The 16,954-nt window shown below is 41.4% G+C and overlaps 1 non-coding gene across 1 annotated transcript; it reads right to left on the bottom strand.

Moving 5' to 3' along the window:
* Positions 1-6,580: 6,580 nt before the first annotated feature.
* On the bottom strand, positions 6,581-6,652 carry TRNAQ-CUG (transfer RNA glutamine (anticodon CUG)). Its single transcript has one exon. It is a non-coding gene; the product is annotated as a tRNA-Gln (tRNA).
* Between the last annotated feature and the right edge of the window lie 10,302 nt (positions 6,653-16,954).

The raw sequence follows: 16,954 nt of genomic DNA, 5'->3' as shown, positions 1-16,954 counted from the left end.
ATTTCTAGTTGGAGTAAATGCTATCTTCTTTTTCGTGACTATTGGAAACAACATCGATAATCTCTTCAAGATAAACCGTATCTTTCGAGTAGCTGGTGTAATCAAGTTGGTAGTCCAAAGTAAATTCGTGACTAGCAAGCAAATTGATATAATTTAGGAACTGAAGCGTCTCTTTACGACGATCATCTAGATAATGCCAATTATCGTTAGGTTTTTTCTTCTTTACGCAATCTTGTTTTTCATATTTGGCATTTTGGGCATGGAGATATTTTACAACTCCTAAAAGGTGGTGGAAAGCTCAAATTACAGCAAATACATTCAATTTTCCAATTTCAAAACATTCATCTATTCACAATATCTGATGATGCAAGTGCTAACAGAGTCTAATTGGTCAACCATAACTTACGATTATTGCTGGAGAAGTCCTGACTATTATGCAGGAATTGTTATCTTATTCATTTTGATGCATTTTGTGCTTGTAACTGTGGTTGGTACATTGATAAAGGGCATTTTTTGGGAAATATACTTTACCGTCAGTCGTACCATCGATGAGATTAATGATAAAGCCAGCAGCCAGGTCCTAAAATAGGAGGAAAATTAAAGGAAAACAATATAGATCAATGAAATCAATGATCATCTCAACCAAAATTAATCCTTGAGTCCCAATACTGTCATAAAAAGAGAAATAATCGAGAAGAAATGTGACCAGTAGATCCTGAGAAGAATCAAAAACTTTGAATTTTATAATGAAGATGAAGATGCGTGCCTCAGTGATCGATCCAAACGAAGCATAAGTCGTAGCAAAATTGCATAGCAGATCATGTAAAACTGGAAAATCAGCGCAACGTAGCTTGAGAATCCAATAAGAAGAAAGAGAAAGAATTCTATAACTTCACCGAAGTTCATATCTCCAAAGATAAAAAAGAAACGAGCTTTTGAATTTCGCGACCTCTAAAGCAAAGAGTAATACGATTTCCAAGAGTAAATTGAGTAGCTTTTGAACAAGTTGATCCTTAGCAACAAGATAAAATACTCATAGATTATCGCATATCCCAAAATGTTTGTCTAGCATCTCAACTTCAAGTTCAAGCATCCTGAGGAGTACATAAATGCTGATAAGTTTGATCTCAACCTTAACCCCCTCTTCAATGAAGAATCAATCAACTTTCACGTCTATGAATTGCACTCAATTCTTGGCATTTAGAGCTCAATGGATGAGAAAAAATAGATGATCCTTTAAATACTAACGAAAAACAAAATCATCAACGAAAGATAAGGAGAGAAGATATTCAATAATAAGCTAATCGTAAAGAAGTTTCATATCGATACTCATGGAGCTTTAAGGAAGATGTATCTATCAGAAACCAACGAAGACCTTGTTCGAAAACTGTAGGTATAATACTTCTCAGATGTTTACGGAAACAGCTTTAAGCAGATCAATAAAGTTACCCTTGAGCCTCTGATAAAGGTAGAAGCGTCTCTAACATACATCCTTTGGAACATCCTCAGCTATCCTTAGATTGATACTGACGACTTCTTCCACTTCATCACCCACATATAGGACCAGATGAGCAACAAACTGCTGAAAGTTGGCTCTCTTGTCAAATTCGTCTACAAAATCAACCACTAGAGCGATATTTGGTTTCAAGTTTAGCACAAATTGCACCAGGAAACCCAGATTAGGTTCATCAAGACTGGAGTATGGGCATATACCGAATAAATGGACGATAACAAGATCTATTATGCTAGGGATATCTTCAATTGGGATAGAGATCAGTCTGGCTAGGAAAGCTTTCTCTAGCTTGGCTAGCAATACATGAAGCTATTCTATGAAAGCTTCTAGACATTAGGATTTAGCCTGATAAGCAAAGAGCCTTTTTTTGAATCAAATGCAAAAGAACACATATATGACCTGTATATCTAGACATTCAATATCTCTTCCTCCCATAGGAGATCATGCTCGAATAATCTCAGCATATCCAAATTATGATGGTGATTTTGTCGAAACAGGAGGAAAGGATAGATATTGGAGAGAAAAATTTGCCTTATAATGTATCAGAAATAGAGACAAGACGAAGAAAGGTAAAAAAGTAGGACTTTATCCTTGACTAAACCGACAAATAGACGTTTTAAAAGCTAAAAAATCTGTCAGCGATGAACCAAGAAAAGATAATTGAATCTTAGGGACTTCCATTTTCCTATATCTTCAACTTCATGAAGCAAATAGAGGATATTCTCAAGCTCTACAGTAACAACTTCGTGCACCACATCGAGAAAGCCTTGAATAGTAAATACAACTCAATCGACAATACTTCCCTAAACGACGATGAGGATGTCATCTCAATGCCTGAAATTGTGGTGAATATAGATGACTGACATTGATATTTATATTATTTTCCGATGATGAGGGGTAAATAATCATAGGTGCGTGTTTTTGAAGATGGGGTGATCCAAAATTTATTAAATCGTAGTTCTATCCTCAGCCTTCTGGCTCAAACAGCCCCTGATCAGAGACTTCAGCTCATCACTAACTCCGCTCTTGAACGTAACTTCCTCGCTCTTCATCTTTTCAAGCAACTCCTGCTCGTTTGCACATTACCAAGGAGACTATCTGTGCAACATTTCGTAAAGGACAACTCCAAAGGAAAATACATCGGATGCGTAACTGTAGTGGCTGAACTCAAGAGCTTCAATGCTCATGTAGAGTGGAGAGCCAAGATTGAACTTTTTTTATTGGGAAAGTTTTCTAAGTTATGATACACTTACTTTTATTCGATTGCGAATCCGAAATCTCCCAATTTACAGTGACTTTTTTGAATCAAGATGTTTTCAGATTTGATGTCACGGTGGATGATTTTGGCATCTTTGAGCTTTTTCAAAGCGAACGCAATTTCCCTTCCAAACTCAATAACTAGTAGCTCAGACAGTCCATTCTGCGTACTTCTCAGGCACCTGTACAGATCTCCTCCCTCACAAAACTCCGTGATGATGAAGCAGAAGGAGCTGGTATCAAAGATGTCGTAGATCTTGATTGTGTATTCTGAGTTGCATGCCTGTTGGCATCGAATTTCGTTGTCGAGCAGGAGCTGTTGATCGATGGTCTTGAAGATCTACCGATCGATGATTTTGATGCAAACAAGCTCGTGCGTCTATGTGTTAATGCCGACGTAAGCGTCACCTGACATCCCGCTGCCTATTTTCTGGTCCATCGAGAACTCATAAGGGCCAAGTTTTTTGAGTAGCCTTTTTTCTGAGTTGGGCGGAGGCTGAGAAAGGGGTGTAATAGAGTTCTTGGGCGTGATTTAGTTGTATTGTTTTTCAAGGGTGGGATTGAGGGCAATAACTTCTCCGTTTTAGATGTTTTCGAACATTAACAGTTTATTTTATTAATCAATGATTACCTAATCTAAAAATCAATATTCTCTATGTTAATTTGCACAGGGATTTAGATATGGATTGCAACAAAACATAAAAATGAATCAGTCGGTGTCATTTTCGATATCTTAACGATTTTTTACTCTTGCCAACCTCCTTTGTATACTAGCTGTATAACTGCTTTTTGTTTAGGATTCGGTCGCAGTTGTCCAGCTTCTACATCTTCGTGAAAATTGAGTCCAAATTATGATCAGAACCGATTGTGCAAATGGTATTTGATTATGATTTTTTATAGGCTTTTACAGGGTAATACTATCGAGTTGATCTTATAAAATTGATAAGGTTTCCTAGTTGGATATGAGATAGTCTATGGGTTTGTCACGAGGAATCTACAATAGATCGAATATTCCCGAATAATTTCAACATCCTCATCGATGATTTCGCTATCATCATCTATGGTCTGCTTGAACTTCTTATTTTCCTAACGCTTGCGAGAGTTTAAAGGTTGCTAATTTGCCTAGTCTCATAGAACTAACTGATCTTTTTCTCTTTTCGTATCCTCTCGATCTCATCTTCAATTTCTCCAATCTTTTTTTACTCTTAATGATCATTGACTGAGATTCTCATTATCTTCTAGGACGCTGCTATAAAAACTGATTGCCTATGAGTGATTGGAGCATTCGCTTACCTTGATCAGCTTTTCAATGTTTGCTTCGATTTAGTCGATTTTGAATTGCATCAATTTAGACAAGTGGGATTGTTGCTGCTGCTCGTATCTAATCGATGGTTTTTAACAACAAATGAGACTTTTTTAAGTTTTTAGCAACATTTGTAACAAACAAACGACTTTCTCCATTGAGTCTGGCCTTGCTGATTGATAACCTTAGGCTCTCGTCTTTTGTCTCTGATTCATGCCGGTTAATCGAAAGGCTATCTTAAGCTATCTTCATTTGCTTGCTGGCTCTCTTCTCACGGAAATTTCAGTTTTGAGTATGGCTTCTTTATATTGTTCTTGGTGTTATTTGATTTATTTTTCAATCTTGCGGAAGAGATTAGAAAAGACCACTCTATCAGTCCTTGCGAGGCAGTCTGTTCCTTGAGGCTATTTATCTTTGCTATTTCTTCATTATGTTTCTGTAAAATTTGCTCAATATCATATTCGATCTTGTGAGCTCGTTTTAAGGTTTACTCTGTTTATACTTCCTTCACATGCTTCTCGCTTTACTATATCTCCCTCATATCTGATCGTAGGATGTGATTAGACTCTTGAAAACTGCCTGGATAGATGAGAGAAATACATTTTTGCCTTATTAGACGGTGATTGATGACATGCATTACGCTAATTCGGTTTGGATATCGTTTATCTCCTTGGTGACTTCACTGTTCAAGGATTTGAAGGACTCATACTTGCTCCTGGACTTATGATGCTCGTATTATTTCTAATTTTATGGCTGAGTTACTGCAAAAAGGCTCTTTTGCGATGAAAGCTTGCTCCTGGCATAGAGGCTATCCTTCTTTATCAGGCACGGTTGGCGGGCTGCCTCGGAAGACGGGGAGCAGATGAGCGTGTATTTGGGAGTTTTGCGATTTTGCTTAAGCATAGAATTTCAATTTTTATAATTTAATCGAATTTCTATAAAGTAATATCCTCTATTCCACCTAGAATTATTTTTTGAGCTACTGTCCATTTATTGCCATTCATCTCCAAAATCCCATAAAATATAAAAACAAGTCCCTCGCAGGTCAGTCCTATTGCCCTATTTCTTCTTCTAATCCCTCGGTTGGCGTTGGGTGAAAGTCTACATTTGCTAACAGAAAGCTTCGGGGTTTTGGTGGTGCTGATTTGGATATGAGTTTTGAATGGTGAAATGGCGCAATAGAACTCAACTAATTATATTAACACCATCGATAGCAAAAATGGTAAGTGCCCATTTAAAGATTCTTTTTTCTCATCTCTCATTATAATATAGAAGGCCTCGACCAAACGCCAAAGCCCTCTCGCTGAAGGAGACCCCCAGCCAGAGCTGAGGAGAAGCGCAAGGGAACGAAAGCAGCCCAAGTAATTTTAGTTCTATGCAGGAACGATGATTATTTCATGGGATCCTACCCGCTGGAAGATGGCCTGGATTGCGCCTATTACGAGGTACTCACCTTCCACTTTCCTCTCTTTTTTATTTTTGCAGCTATCGTAGGAGGACTGCCACCCCAGACGTCGCAGGAACCATTATCTTTACGACGACAGTGAGGAGTATTCCGAGGGCCACCGTCCCAGGCGCAAGTACGGCGCTCCCTTCCGCAGCAAACAGATCACCAACAACAAGGTGGAAGGACTGCTCGAATGGCGCAACCAACTCGAAATCCTCCCCATCACCGTCAACTATCTCCCCGGATAAAACTAGCTCACTCTCGCCCAGCTCCAACAGGTCAAGCTCACCAAAAGCATCGCCGGCGAGAATCTAGCCGCACTGGCTGAAGACGTCCAGGCCATCTTCGTCAACATCGATTGGGGAAAACCCGGCCAAACGATCAAGGATTTCGAGCAGGTGCGCTTGGAATCGACCAAGCTGATGAGCAAGGGGATCGTGTTTGTGTGGACGCCCAAGGAGCACGTGTCGGAAATGCTGGCCATCATGGAGCAAAAACACTTCTTATACGTTGAAAATTTCGAAATTATCAACTTCGACATAGAGAAGGCTAAGCTATTTGCACGCTCTCCAAGGCAGAAGCCCATTAGCGAAGAGAAGAGGGAGGACAAGACGGAAAATGAAGAAATCGACCTCAACCAACTCATCAGGTCGCTTTAGAACGTCAATCCCTGCGATCTTATCGCCGATTCCCCCTCCCGATACTTCAATGCCAGCAAACGCACCCTTCTCATGTTCAAAAAAGTACCCCTTTCACTAAAACAGAACAGTACGCACAAATTCGAGCTCCGCCACCAGCGCACCTGCGATGTGGTATTCGATATGCCCCTCCAGCTTGGCTAGAAATGCGAGCCATAGCTTAAGGCCTACATCTACCACATGATTGAGACGCTGCTGCCTGAAGGACTGATCATCAACCTCAACGGCAAGGGCGAGCCAGTGTTCCGAATGATGGAGCTGTTTGCCGACCAAGACCATACCGGAGGGGATGGGTGAGCGTGGTCCAGGAATGATGATCGTATCGGTTGCTAGATTGGGATTATGGGATTGTGTATAAAAAAAGGTCCTACCGAGATTTGAACTCGGATTATTGGATTCAGAGTCCAAGGTGCTAACCATTACACCATAGGACCAGTGCTACCATTAGAGCCCTCTTCGCCATCATATTCGCCTTCCAGCCTGCCAAAACGACATATAGATCAATCATTAAACTTGCATAACAGTAGTAGTAGGATTGACATGAATATCAGAACATAAATTTGAGAACGTCATCTTTCTTCTTCTTGCAGAAACCGCCGATGGTCGATCCCGGATTGAAGACGTGCTTTCGCATGGTTTGCTGGACCACTGGCTCTTAGATTGGCAGACTGCTTTTGCCGATATTGTTGAAGCCTTGGCTGTCTTCCATTTCGGGGATGTCGTTCTCCTTCACTCCCTTTTGCTTCGCTTTCTCGATCAGCTGCCGATACTTGGCCTTGAGATCATCGTACTTTTGGCGCTAAACGATGCGCTTGTCTGCTGCTTCTCTGTTTGCCTATTTGAGAGCCCTTTTCAGCTCGTCGATCGTCCCTGGAGTTTCTTGATTTCGTTGTCCTTTTCGATTATTCTCTAAGGGTACTCCTTCAATTTCTCTTTGGTTTTTAGGTCCTCGAGGTTTTTCATGCAGAGCATATCAAAGAAAATTTTGCTCATTTCATCTGGAGGAGTTCCTGACTGCTCCAAGCTTTCCCTGTACCTCAGCATTTGCTCGGACCTCTCTTTCATCATCCTGCTGTATTTTCTATACTTTTCAACTTCCTGCTCGCCTTTAATCAATTTATCCACCTGAAGCCTGAGCTTGACCTCCAGCCTCTCCCTCTATTTGATCTCCTCGTCTTGCTCCTTTACCTCCTTTTCAGTTTTAGGTTCTCCTTCCTCAACGCCTCAATCTCACTCTTTTTGCGTCCTAAATCTTCCCGCAGTCCCTCCACTAGCTTATTCTGAGCAGCTAGTTGCTTCTCACTATCAGCCAGAGACACCCTCAGCCTCTCTACAGACTCTGTGGCTACCTTGACTTCATGGAGCAGATGTTCGACCTGTTTGACTTGCGAGCCATCTAGTGCAGAGAGGATCTCGTGAAGCCGTGAATTCGCTTTGGTGTTTAGCGCGAGGGGGAAGACCACGGGCCGTATTTCTTTGAGGCAGGCTCGTTTCTGGCAGTTCGGACAGGTGCTTCGATATTCAAAGTGCTGGCTGATGCAGCTAATGTGGAAGACATGTCCGCAGTCCAGGCATCCCATTTCTTCGACCAGTTCCTGCAGGCAGATGGTGCAAGAGGGAATCTCGTATAGGTTTTCTGCTAGGACTTGTTATTTTTTCTTGGTGGCTGTCATTCCCGCCCAACTTAAAACTATGATGTGATTAACTGCAAACAGTATATCGTTATTTGATTAAGTTATAAAGAAACGCGCGCTCCTCTTGGACGATGATCCTTTGCTATTATGTGCTGAAGAGGAGGAAAATCATCCGCTTGATATGATTGTGGAGAAGAGAGCTTGGTTGTATTCTATAAGCATAAACATTTGCCAATTTAAGCGCATTCGCTTTGAAATCTTTAGTAATTAGTAATCAGAATTATATATATCGTAGTTTAGTATGCTCCAAATGCGGGGAGTAGAAGTTTATAACATTAGTGATGGGCAAATTCTATGTGCTGATCCAGCTATCCGGCAAGGACTACAAGGTCTGCAGGACGACGTCAAGCTGGTCCACTCCCGCCAGCGCATTGGCAAGCCCGCACTCCCTCCTTACGCTCTCAGACGCATACCCAGTAGGAGCACCATCGACGCCAGCGACCAGGAAGAATCTTCCCTTCAATTTGAGCCTCTGGAGTTCAAGGAGCACTCCTTCAGACGCAACGAATAGGTTGAGCAGTGATTTTTGTGTTATATTGTTCTACTTTGCTCGGCCAACTGTATTGGCCAACCGACCCTTCCCCAGCTTTGAGACTTTTAGGATAGAGGGAAGATGAGGAAAAGAGATGAAGGCGGGATTTGGAGACGGGAAAGAATTATTATTTTTTTGTTAAGAAATAGCCTATAAGGATTGCAGCACCAAAATCTTGGAGATGGTGGCATAAGCTCATTTCATATAATCGGCAATAATTCGAGCCCAATAGACCCCATCCATTCTCAAATAAGAAATCAGCATTTGTTTTCATTTTAAACAAAAGAAGATGGTTTCATGGTCAAAACTACTTTTAATATCCCTTAATCAACCTTTCCCAAGCCCCAATTCCAAAAATCCTTCATAATTAGCCAACAATATCCCTCTTCTCTTTCTTGCCGACGATTGTGTTGTTCTCTGTTGGTTATTGCTGATTATTTTATTCAAACTTCTGTGGTGCAGCTTATAAATTAAAGATGTCGAATACCTCGAAGATCATGGATCAGTTCCTGAAGCTCAAGCTCAGGGAGGACTCCACCCTCAGCGAAATCGAGATGAAGCGCACCCTCGACGAGATATGCCTACGCAACGCAGGATTAAGAGAGTTCAACCCAGAGGTTGCTGAAGAATTGTGGCTGGAAGCTGAGAAGAATAGCGATGGTAGTGTCACCTTGCGCAACTATGTGGGCCTGCTTGCCCGTGCTCAGGGTATCCTAAAGGAAAACATTCAAAAGTGCGAGGGCGAGCTGGCGGCTGGAATTTGGATCCATCTCGCAAGCAGGAGCTGGAGGAGAGTCTGCTCCAATACACAGACGACCTGAAGCTGCTCTCTCTGCCCTTCCAGATCTCAGCTCCCCAGGAGTCTCGCTACGTGAGGGAATCAAAGGAGAAGTTTTAAGCCAGTAGAGCTTCCAGCGGGGGCATGGAAGGCAGCGGGTTCTTTTCTGGTCGCGCCAGTGGTATTTTCGCGGATGTTCCTTCTGCGCGCGAGAACAGCACTTCTCTGAAGCTGACCTTCCTGCTAACGGTGATCATGTTCGTGATCGAGCTGATCCTGATGTTCCACAAGGACCACTTCTACAACGCGCTGGTCTACATCTCCATCTTCGCCATCGTGCTACTTGGCTACTTCGATAAGTACTACATCAAGTTCATCATGGCCAACCTCCTAGTCTCCATCATCTTCGACCTCCTCTGGGTCATCTGCCAAGCTTCAGTAAAATCCCTCCTATATAGCCCTACTGGAATCCCAACCCACCCACTCACCACTCTACCATCCAGACGCCCTTCCTCAGGTTCATGTATATGTTCGTCATCATCCTCATGATCGCTAAGGTAAATGCTGCCCTATGAAGGTCTTGCTCCTGCTGCTGTTCTTCAGATATCGCAACAACGATGAGTCGGTTCGCAAGTCTGTCTCCATTCTAGGAAACACCTTTGAAATCAACGGTCGGCTTAGCGAAAATAACCCAATTTCCCGCATTCTTTCCGGGCAGGGCATGCTGGCAAGTGGATTCAAGCCATGATTTGTAACCAGATAATCTTTTCTATCAAATCAAGCTCGTTTAGTGTGTTTAGTGTGGCGATTTCCCCTTTTTATAATTGCGATGGCCTGCCTTGGCTGTATATATTTTAATGGAAGTGGGAAAACCTGGACAACGAGTGAGTAGCGCGCAGCACGTCAACGAATACATCGAGTACTGCAACCTGGTGGGCGATAATGGCGGCGTCCTTATGAGCGAGAAGGAGTTTCAGGACTACAAGAAGAACTATGCGCAACTGGCCGAGAATCGGCTCTACACCAGTTGGTACAACCCGGAGGGACTCTGCTGCAAGACGGTAGGGCCGTCCTCAAAATGCTTCTGCGATCACGCGTACAAGAACCACAACTTTTTGGAGGCACTGGAGGCAAGGTAAAATGCAAGAATCCTGGCTGCAAGTGTGCGGACTTCTACTACATTCCCATCTACGGATCGCAGGATTTCAAGTGCAGTTGCAAGCACTCATACCAGCAGCATGACGTGGGGAAGAAAAATTGCAAAGGATGTGCATGCAAGGTTTTTGCATCTTCTTGGTCCTGCACCTGCGGTTTCAAATTTGGAGACCATAAGACGTCCACGAGAACAAAGGTGAAAAGGAAGTGAAGGGAGAAGTGGTCAATAAAAAGGCCGGAGGAATCATTTCTTATAGTAGCATGCTGGACGGTGCCGAAAGATTTGAGTACGGGATCAAGGAGGAAATAAAGCAAAAAGGGATCAAGGTGAGCATTGAAGAGTTTGCCATTCCCAAAAATCTAGAACTGAGGGAGGATGTTTCGGCTTTCTAACTCATGAACAGACCGCTTGGCTGGTTGAAGTGATTTTCGATCTATGTATAAGTGGGTCTGCTAAGCAAAATTATATTTGGAATAAACACAGAGCAGGAGAGTGATCATTATTGATAGATAAGAATATTAAGGAAATCTTGCTCGTTTTACAAGGACTATTGCGTAAATTTTTATTAGTTTTTGGGCGGAGCCTAATCCTCAGCTGGCATTTATATACTTTCGTTAAGGCTTGCCATTCTCTCACGCAACTTGATTGCAAACTCCAACCGTCTTTTCTCGTTGAGTGCCTCTTGCAGCTCAAGCTCCTTGCCATGTAAAGTGTGCGCCAGTTTTGATTTTTATTCCCGTTCATGAAGCAAGTCTATTTCCATCATCCTTAGATGCTCTTTGTATTCAATGATTTCTTGCTCATATGCAGCGTTTGATACCTTTGGTTCCTTCCTGCGGGCTTGTGGTTTATGGGTGGGACTAGCAGAAGATGAATAGTCTGGCATTGTTTTCCCGTGCTCAAAGATATGCAATTTTTTCAAATATTCCTCCTCTTTTAGGGCGTGGACGTAGTTTGCGTCGTGAAGCTAGCTCTTTATTTCGTCCTTCTCCTCCTCAAGCTTAAAAAGCTGCTCTTAGAGCTGCACTACTAGATTCTACTTCTCGTATAGTGTCTGGTTAAGCTCCTATATAAGTTGCTCGTAGTATGCTATAATTCGCTCCTTTTGTCCCAAAGCGCCAAGTTGTCGTTAAAATCCATTTTCTAGCTGCTAAAGATAGCCAAGGAGCGATTCCTAACCACTGGAGTTGTCTTTTACATTCCCTCTGTTTTTTTAGATGATTTAGACGAAAGATTCGACAGTTTTCTGCATTTTTGCAGCAATCATGTTCTCTAGTTGTTCATGCTTTTGCTGATCTCCTAGATGAACTGCCTGTTGCTAGTAGGCGACCGGCTTCTATGTTCTGACTCTTGGGGCTTCAGGAAAAGCTAGCTATTTAGGAGACTAACATCCTTTGCCTTTCCATTAATGTCAGATATGCTCATGTCGTTAAGCGTGTTCGAAAGGACAGAGCTGGGATTGTTGTCACGATAGCCGAGCGATTACTATAGCCACGCCTGGTCAACTTACTTGTTCATCAGTCCACGAACTGCTGAAAAGGCAACTTTGCTCATCTCCTATCCCTATTTCCCTTTCGAACGGCGTTAAAATTACTTTGAGTTTCTTTATTTTTTGGTTATCTTTGATAGGGAGATCTTGAAATCGTCTTTCATCTTGTCATTTGTGGTTGATTTTTCTGTAAATTCACTAATGACTTTTTGGCTGTTTTATCGAAAAAGTCTCTTTATTCTTTAATAGACTTTTTCCATCAGTGACGCTATCTTTTGCTTCAGATTTCCCATTTCTTTTTCGGATTGAAGGGAATTCATGAGGAGTTTTAGCTTCTAGCCTTAGAGCTACCTTATCTTTTGCGTTTATCCTCGATTTCAGCTTCTAAGATTTTCGATTGGGTTTTGAATTGATTTTTTTATTCATTGAATTCCTTCTGCTTCGACTATAGGAGCATTATGATTTCTTTTTGCTTCTCAAACATGACACTATTTCGATGAATTTCACTTTCCAGATCTTCAATTTTTTGCAAAAGCTCTTTCTCTCTAGTTCTAAAATCCTCGATACTTTAAGTCCTTCTAATCTTTTTATCGCTGGTTTTGCTTCCAGTATGGGATCGTGATATTTCTTCCTTTTGTTCTTAATTTTTAAACGAGATCATTTCACGTGAAAATTTGCTTTTTTATGGTTCTGAGCTGAGAATGCTTTCTCTTTTCTTGAGATAGACGGAGGATGTTTTGGATCTCTCGATATAAGGATCAGATTCACACTTTTTTATGTGTTCTGGTGAGTATCATGGCGCCTACATTCGCAGTGGGCATCAAAATCCAACGATTTATTCAATTTAATTGTGAATTTTTCTGCAAAATGAAGATATTCTTGAGGATTGATATTGATGACTCCAGCAGTGAATGCCAGGCCTTTACTAGAGAGTAATTTTACATAAATGACTACGCTTTCTTCTTCAAAATCTAAGCTTGGGGCGCTTCTCCTGGACCAAGTAATAAACTCATCGATTTTATAAAGGGAGCTCTTTTGGTCTATTCTGATTTCTTGGCTCTTTCTGGTTTCTCCATTGATAAAATATTCGAGATAAAGCCTACAGGCAAATTTGACCTTTATGTGGATTCGATCAATCGAAAAGCGAAATGATATTTTGGGTGATTATTCGCTTTCGATTATTTATTTTTGCGGTCGCATCGACTCAAATATTATATTTATTGTCAATCTATAGAAAGCTGCCACCGAGTCATTTTGGTAAGAAGACAGGTTTAACAAATGAATGAGTTAATTTGCTTGGAAATATCAATAATCAATCCTTTTTATTGAGGGAAATTTTTAATCACGAAAAATGGAAGTGGAAACATAGAGTGAATGCTTACTGATTAAGTAAATGAATATGATATTATATTATTAGCATGATGATGATCACTTTTTATTACTTTTTTTCTCTGATTTTTGATTGATGAAAAAGTATTCCTGGAAGTTAGCAGTTTTTTTAAGTTTGTTGGAAAGTTGGCTTGCTCGATCGTTTTCGTTCCTTTGTCTTAAGTAATTGCAGTAAAGCTCCACCAGTGAGTCGTAATTGGCACCATTATAGGTCTTCAATCCTTTCTCCAGGTTCTTTTCTCTTTCTTAGCGGGTTTCCTCATCCAAATCAAATTAAAGGATCCTGAAGGAATTGAGCATCCTTGCCTATTCGTCTTGGCAGATATCGATTATCTTGGCCATAATACTCACTGCTTCCTTTCTTTAACCGTAGGAATGCTTGATGCTGGCTAAGATATAGAGATATTATGGGCCTAAATATACCACATTTTCGCAGGAAATTTCCTCGAAAAGTTCTAAAGCTCTCTCATATACTCCAAATTCGTAGTACATTTTGAATAATTACAGCTCCAGCTTAAGCTTTTCCTTCTTGGAGGTTTCGACTTCAACCCATTTTTAATAAAAAAAGACAATTTTCAGTTTATTGGCTGGATCTTTCTTCATGAGTTCAGCGTAAAGCTGGTAGACTTTGAGGTGATAGTAGTTGAAGTTGTTGACTGATCCATTGGCCACATCTTCGAAGCCGATTATCTTTTCCAGAAGATCGATGGCACGTTCAGTAGTGGTAAACTCTGCAGTTAGTTAAATTTTTAGAGCAAGCAGTTTTCCGATTTCCTGGGCTTGCTTCTAGCTATTGATTTCGTTATCCGTCTCCAAGGCTTCACATTAGACATCGATCGCTTGCATAGCCTACTTGAATCGGCATAGTTTCTAAATCATTTGGAAGCTACTTGAAGGGCAGTTATGTGGGATTGGCTGATTCTTCTCCTGATTTTGCTGCTAATGTTATCGTATTCCTTGAGTGTCTCGACAAGTTGCAGAACTTTTTCGTAATGTTCCTCATGAGCTGCTAGGCAAATTTCCAAAGCCGAAACATTCATGATGTATTATCTCATCTGCTATGACTCATTTCTATGTGATGCGATAGATACGGATTGATTTTGGAGGTGTAATGCTTGGCTTTCTGGAGATAGGTTTTCCACTTTTCATACTCGTTGAGTTTGTAGTAAAATTCAGAATATAGGTAATTGATGTATAGTTGATGCTGCACTGTCTCTATCTTTTCCTTGCGAATGAGTGTCTCTGCCTTCGATAATTCGCCGAAGCATCTCTAGTAATCCTTGTCATAGAAGCAGCTGATGGCTTCCTTTTCGTATTTTTCGATTTTTTTGATAAACAGCATCTTGTTGCATAAAAACTATTCAGTTTCTTCCCTCCTATCGTCGACTTCAAATCCTTCAGTAACTTTCTTACTTTTGTTGATTTTTTGGTCATTCTTCTTTGCCTTCAAGTTGAGTATGAACTCCATCATTTCCTTTTCGCTGTCCAGCCATTTCGAGGCCGATATGCTTGAGCTTGAGATTTTCTGGGCGGGCCTTGATGCTTCATTGCTGCACTGAGCCGGGATTTCGTAGGCTGAGAACTTTTTCTGGGATTTGAACTCGAGCTGATTGTTGGTGACATCAGCGAGAGGGGTTTTATTGAGGCTTCCGTTACTGGACTTTCGTTCGGTGCGTCCAAGACTGCTATTTTAATTTTTATGGGTGTTGAAAGAGTTGATGTTGGGTGTCTGGAGCTGTTTCTTAAGATAGCGAGGATTCATTAACGAATATTATTTTAACTACTATCAAATTCCATTTTGGTAATAAATTAATACAAACAGGGATGGGATTCGCCAATAGTGGCAAAAGGCATATGTGGATGATAGAATAGGTGGGAGTTTAGAATAAAACTGTAAGAGATAAATCCACCATTAAAAAATATTATGAATTGACTCATTGAGTCAGCTGGTCGTAGGCCAGTTCATGGAAGGTGAGAGCAATACAGACAAGAAGCAATTTGGATTGATTTCCTAAAATTGCTAAAAGATTATATATAAATTACAGTAGTAAGATGTTTGACGCTGACCTCGAAGAATAGGGATGCGATTAGGAGCTCCCTCAAATCGAACTCAAGAACTAAATGAGTACAATTTCCGTTTCCGCTAACCCGCAGCTGCTTCCTCGCTTCTCGAACCATTCTCTCCAGCCACTTCAAACCTCCTTTGAAAACTCCGTCATGCAAATGGAAACCAGCCTCGACCGCGATTTCTACAAGCACAATGCCAGCCAGATAAAACTGGCTCTGCTTGCCTATTTGAAGCACTGCTTGGATAGGCCGATCGACGAAGATCGGGCCTTTGAGGATGGAGTGGTTTTTTGCTTTTAAACTGAATTTAGATTTGAAAGCGAATAGGACCAACTGATGGATGCCTTGGTCAAAAACAATAAAATTCTTGCACATTCAAGGAAAAATGAGCTGCTCATGATATTCAAGTAATATGATTAGCTCAGAGGCCTCTTCCGAGAAATGAAGGACATATTCGGACGAATCATCACATAGGAATTCGCTCTCATCCTCGACTGTCTATTCGAGTGCAAGTTGAACCAGTTTCGAGAATTCTCGAGAGATGAACCGGAGGGACTTTTGCCGAGGATGCAGCGTTTTTGGGAAGATGACGGCTAGTAGAGGTTCGTCATGGAGAGTTGGAAGATGAATACCAACTACGACTATGAAGAGATCAAGAAACTCGCCATTCACGATACCGAAACTCTCGGATCGGCCCTATACTTTTCCAACAAGTTGAAGTACTTGGTTCTCCAAGCGAACGAAGAGACTATCAACGAAATCAACCTCCTTGAAAAATTCATCAATCTTGTCTCGTTCGTCTCCACCACTTTTCTCCTCACTGCTGCTGGAATTGCGCAGAAGAGTGAAGATGTTTAGGAGTTTTTGTTGGAGTTACACTACAAGACGTCGAGCAGGGGGCTGTTGGAGGAGGATGGCTTGACCAAAAGGGTGAAAGATTAATGATCTGGTAAGATTATGGTATCTGTGCTGATATTTAAGTACTGGTCACGTTTGATTATATTACTTTGGATCTAAAACCATAATCATGGACTTTCTGCCTGTCAGCAGCTAAGTTAGTGAACGGTTAAAATATACATAATCCTACGTCCTGCCCCAGAATGGACATGCCTTCGATCCTCATCCCAACTTGCAGCACTAAAATCCGCCCAACATCCTGATTCACCAAGAAGACAATCACGCTACCAAGCCAGCCGGATCAAAAGGCGGGGAAATATATCGAAAAATGGATGCTTCCTTGCTGAAGGTTAACCAGGATGTCGATGATTACATCAACCGCAGGTCTCACAAGATGGTTGATGAGTCCGCCAATGATATAGTCAAACGGTCCAGCAGAAGTTTCATCCAGCCCAATCACTCACTCAAGGAAAGCAAACCCGTCATCTTAGAATCGAAAGTGGAAAGCATCAATAGTGGAGTTTTGGACAATGTCAAGCGAAAGTTGGTCCCTATGGCTGAGACAAATGACAATATGGAGCTGCCTCACATCAAGTAGTCAGCCTTTGATCCGTTGCATCCTTAAAACATCTTGAATCCGCTTGATGAGTCAGTTTAGCCTCAAAGATAATCAACTGTGGTCCCATTGCACAGAAATCTATAACAATCTTCAGTAAATATTAACATCTCCAGCC

The sequence above is a fragment of the Nymphaea colorata genome, unplaced genomic scaffold, assembly GCF_008831285.2.
Source record: "Nymphaea colorata isolate Beijing-Zhang1983 unplaced genomic scaffold, ASM883128v2 scaffold0602, whole genome shotgun sequence".
In the NCBI taxonomy this organism is placed as follows: domain Eukaryota; kingdom Viridiplantae; phylum Streptophyta; class Magnoliopsida; order Nymphaeales; family Nymphaeaceae; genus Nymphaea; species Nymphaea colorata.
The sequence above is the reverse complement of the archived record's forward strand: the minus strand, read 5'-3'. Positions and strand labels throughout refer to the sequence as shown.